This window comes from Theropithecus gelada, chromosome 12, assembly GCF_003255815.1.
Source record: "Theropithecus gelada isolate Dixy chromosome 12, Tgel_1.0, whole genome shotgun sequence".
NCBI lineage: Eukaryota > Metazoa > Chordata > Mammalia > Primates > Cercopithecidae > Theropithecus > Theropithecus gelada.
Genome location: NC_037680.1, coordinates 35,261,240 through 35,266,208, shown reverse-complemented (window position 1 = coordinate 35,266,208; position 4,969 = coordinate 35,261,240). Strand labels below are relative to the sequence as shown.

At 42.8% G+C, this 4,969-nt stretch overlaps 1 non-coding gene across 1 annotated transcript; it reads left to right on the top strand.

The window, feature by feature from the left end:
• Nucleotides 1-3,391: 3,391 nt before the first annotated feature.
• LOC112636857 lies at nucleotides 3,392-3,583 on the top strand. The gene has a single exon (XR_003122321.1). It is a non-coding gene; the product is annotated as a U2 spliceosomal RNA (small nuclear RNA).
• The last annotated feature ends 1,386 nt before the right edge of the window (nucleotides 3,584-4,969 follow it).

The following is a 4,969-nucleotide window of genomic DNA, read 5'->3' as shown; positions in this document are numbered from 1 at the left end:
AGGATGTGTGTAGGTTATATGCAAACACTACACCAGTTTATAGAAGAGACTTGAGCATCTGCAGATTTTGGTATCTGCGAGGGCCTGAAACCAATCTCCCATGGATACTGAGGGATGACTCCACATCAGTTTACCTGTCTATGCCTCTGTTGATGGACATTTGGTTTGTTTCCAGTCTGGGGCTATTATTAGCATGCTGCTATGAACATTCTTGTACATGACTCCTGGTATGAGTGTATACACATTTCTTTAGGGTAAATATATGGCTAGAGTAGAAATATTGGGTGATAAAGCTGGGCACAATGACATATGCCTGTATTCCCAGCTCTTCAAGAAGCTTGCTTGAGCCAGGAGTTTGAGAGCAGCCTGGGCAACATAGAAGACTCATCTCAAAAGAAAAAAAAAGAAACGTTGGGTGATAGAGTACGTAAATTCTCAACTTGACTATAGAATATTTTCCAAGTGGGTTCTCCATGTACATCCTCACCAGCAGTTTAGAAGAGTTCTCCCTGTTCCACATCCAAAAAATGATTCCTCATTTTGAGATAATATCCTTCTGTATGAAAAAGACTTTTATAAAAAACAAAAAATAATGATGGTTAACAGATTGCTCTTTTTACATGCCAAAATAAAGATCTACTAGTTCCATTTAGGAACTTCTAAGCCTTTCCTTTGAAATTCTATTGGATCATGACATCTCAAATGCTGTAAATCACTGTTGCACAGAACACGATGTAGACTGTCCCTTCTTTTTGTTTTTTGAGACGGAGTCTCACTCTTGTTGCCCAGGCTAGAGTGCAGTGGTGCCATCTCAGCTCACTGCAACCTCTGCCTCCTGGGTTCAAGCTATTCTCCTGCCTCAGCCTCCTAAGTAGCTGGGATTACAGGCATGCACCACCACGCCTGGACAATTTTTGTATTTTTAGTAGAGACGGGATTTCATGTTGGTCAGGCTAATCTCGGACTCCTGATCTAGTGATCCACCCACATCGGCCTCCCAAAGTGTTGGGATTACAGGTGTGAGCCACTGCACCCAGCTCTTTTTTGTTTTTTAACATCAAAAACCACTTAATGTATATAGTAGTCAGCCACCAAGATGGTCCCCAGTGCACCTCCTTTCTTGGTATTCATGCCTTTGGGCAGACTATTCCCACATATTAGGTAAGGGCTGGTTTTGCAAACAATAGAAGTGTCAGTGGATAAGTTCCCAAAACTAGGTCATAAAAGACATTGCTGCTTCAACATTGGTCTTTTGGATCAATCACTCTGGAGGGAGTCAGCCACCATGTGAGGATGCTCAATCAGCATGAGGAGTAGGCCCATATGGAAGAGAACCAATTTACCAACGCCAACTTGTAAATGAAGTGAATGAACCCCTTGAACACAGAGCCTTCAGTCTCAATCAAGTCTCCAGATGATTTCAGTCCCCCAGACCTTAAGTTTTCCAGCTAAGATCCCAGAAATCATAAAGCAGAAACAAGCCATGCCCTTCTGCCCTGTCTGAATTCATGATTCACAGAAACCATTAGATAATATATGATTATTCTTCGTTTGAGCCACTAAGTTTGGGGATAATTTATTACACAGCAAGATATAACTGATACAACTCACATGACCATCTAGGAAGGTCAAAAATTGGCCCCAAATTTGGATTTTTGAATGACTTCACACAGCAATATAAAGATCTAGTACTTCAGTTTAGGCCTTAATTTTTTTCTGAGTCCGATTATGCCTCTAGATTTAATCACAAGTTTAGAAGAACCAGAAGTGACACGGAGACATGTTAAACACACTGCAGGGAATATAGGAAATTCTAAAGCACAAATTACTCATTTTCTTCAACCAATAAATTGAAAAAACAAGATGAGGAGGGGAACCTGTAAATTAAAAGAGACATAAGAATAGGTTGTATTCTTCCCAGTAACAGATGCTGTCTCCTATAGGGAAAATTATACTTCCTGTCTCTCTGCTGACACCAGCTTTGGCCATGTGGTTTGCTTTGACCAGTGAAATGTGAGCAGATGTGATGGTTGGTTGCTACTTCTGAGCAGAAACTTTAAAAGACATTGTGTGTTTCAGCCATTCCTCATTTCCATCTGCCAGGAACTGGGCATATCTCAAACACAGACTGTTTCTTTAGCCTGTAGCCAGGAGTGAAGAGGATGCAGGGCTGACTCACAATGGAAATTCACGTGAGCAGGAAATAAATCCGGGTTGTTGTAAGCCACTCTGATTTTGAAGTTGTCTGCTAAACATAACAGCATAACATAATGTACTCTGACTCATATAAGTAATGTTTCAAATACAATACCTTGTTAGGATATTGACTTATGGGACAATTGAAGAAATTTGAGTATGTACTAGATATTTTTGATGATAATTAAGAAATCGCTATTAATTTTTTAGGTGTGTGGATGGTACTGCAGCTAGGTTTAAAAGAACAAAAAGAGGCCACGCATGCCTATAATCCCAGTACTTTGGGAGGCCAAGGCAAGAGGATTGTTTGAGTCCAGGAGTTTGAGTACACCCTGGACAATATAGTGAGACCCCCATCTCTATTTAAAAAATAGAAGAACAAAAAGAATTCCTATATTTTGGATACATGTTTCAGAGGAAAGGGAGAGTAGGTGAGGGAATATTTGAAGCAAGGTTGGCCATGAGTTGACACCTGTTGGGCCGTGTGGTAGATACATGTCAGTTTATTATACTATTCTCCCTACTTTTGTGGATGTTCAGAAATTTCCATAATACAAACTTTGTTTTTTGTTTTTTTTTTTTTTTTGAGGCAGACTCTCGCTCTGTCGCCTAGGCTTGAGTGCAGTGGCGCGATCTTAGCTCACTGCAACCTCTGCCTCCCGGGTTCAAGCGATTCTCCTGCCTCAGCTCCTGAGTAGTTGGGATTACAGGCGTCTGCCAACATGCCCGACTAATTTTTGTATTTTTAGTAGAGATGGGGTTTTGCCATGTTGACCAGGCTGGTCTTGAACTCCTAACCTCAAATGATCCACCCACTTTGGCCTCCCAAAGTGCTGGGATTACAGGCATGAGCCACCGCGTGCAGTCCATAATAAAATGTTTAAAAGAGAGTTTGTTGACATGATTCCCAGAACTGTCCCTTGACTCCCAAAGGGGTTCAGAAAATATGGGAGCTGGGAGGATGGAGGTGACCACTTAGCTTTATGAGTGTGAGTACACAAAAGAGATGTTTGGGTCCGCCCTCAGGAATAAGATACTGAGACTGATTATTTTCAGGGTGAAAGATGTTTCCTTGGGAGCATTACGTCAGGTCAGAGCAATATCAGGGAAAGTTTCAGAGCACTGGAGAGCTATAGGGATCTGCGGTGTCAGCCTCCACCTCAACTGAGAAATAGGAGAGATGTGGCGTAAGTAGACGCATTCTCCGCCTATTGGCTAAAAACAAATGTAATATCTTTTCCTATCAGTTAAAGCATCGAATGTGATCTCTATCTATGTTCAGGGAATTAAATTAATATTTGGAATTGGGAAATGGTTTGGGAGCTTGCTCTATCCTCTCCATGCCTCAGCATGTAATTGCAATGCTTTCAGGAGTAATGCATTCCTTTTGAGTTAATGATAGATTGTTTTCTTTTGTTCCCCTAGTGTTCTACAAAGTACTCTAATTCACTGTTAACGAGGTTCCAGACTGCATTTCCACCATTTGTGCTGCAAAAATAGTCTCCCGTAAGTGAAGTCGACAAAGCAGTGGGCTTGAGCTATCTTGCCAGTACCACATCCAAAAGAGTGTTGGACAAGAAGATCACTTGAGTGAGGGGCAGACTGGGCTGAGCAGGAGAACAGGCTGAGCTAGAAATCCCATGTCAAGGGACTGTGTGCTAGGACATGTGTCCCCAGGGAGCAACAACATGGGCAGCGACAGAGGTGGAAGAAGTTCTCTTGGAGTTACAGAGGCAGCAGCAACCCTGGTGAGAGCACCCAGTGCCCACCCCCTCCACCCCTCATCTAGAGGAGTCGAGTAAAACGACCCTGCCTCTCATTCTGTCTTCCAAACCTAGGGGGGTCCTTTCTGAGAAAGGAGGAGAAGATGGGTATGTGAGAGCAGATATAGCTCCCATCCTCGCCCTTGCTGGACTGGCAGGTACTGGGACGGGGCAGGAGAGCAGAGAGCTTGGAATTCCCTGCTTTTGACATTTTGTTTTTGTGACTGAATTTTCAAAATGAATGGGATGCCAGGTGCGGTGGCTCATGCCTGTAGTCCTAGCACTTTGGGAGGCCAAGGCGGGTGGAAGACCTGAGCTCAGGGCTTTGAGACCAGCCTGGGCAACATGGTGAAACCCTGTCACTATTAAAATACAAAAAATTAGCTAGGCGTTGCGGTGCATGCCTGTAATCCCAGCTACTCGGGAGGCTGAGGCATGAGAATTGCTTGAACAGGGAGGCAGAGGTTGCAGTGAGTCAAGAAAGTGCCACTGCACACCAGTCTGGGGGATAGCGCTGTCTCAAAAAAAAAAAAAAAAAAAAAAAAGTATGCAACACAACATATAGAAACGGGACTGGGAAGTGATGGAATTGAACGGAGACATCATTAAGACATCAGGGGAGCCTAATGCCCAGAGGAAAGCACGGATTTCACAAGAAGGAGCTGGGAGCAGTCAAATGGTTTCATGCTTACATCCCAATGAGTTGCCGCTCCTCAATGATTATAGGGTTTCTTCACTTCCCCTATCAGTACAACAAAAAACAAAAACAAAAACTTTGGTGAAGATTCACTTCAAACTAGACAAAGCCTGTCTTTGACAATTGCCCTCTGAATCTTTCTTTCCTTCTGCCTTCTCTCCCTCATCCTGCAATAAATCCATGCCCTCCTGCTACCCTCCTTGCAATTAACAAGAGCCAAACTTATGTACCATCAAGGACACTAAAAATAAGTATCTATATTTTCTTCTAATATTTTGCCTACTGTGACCTACTTTCAGTTAAATTTCAAAAG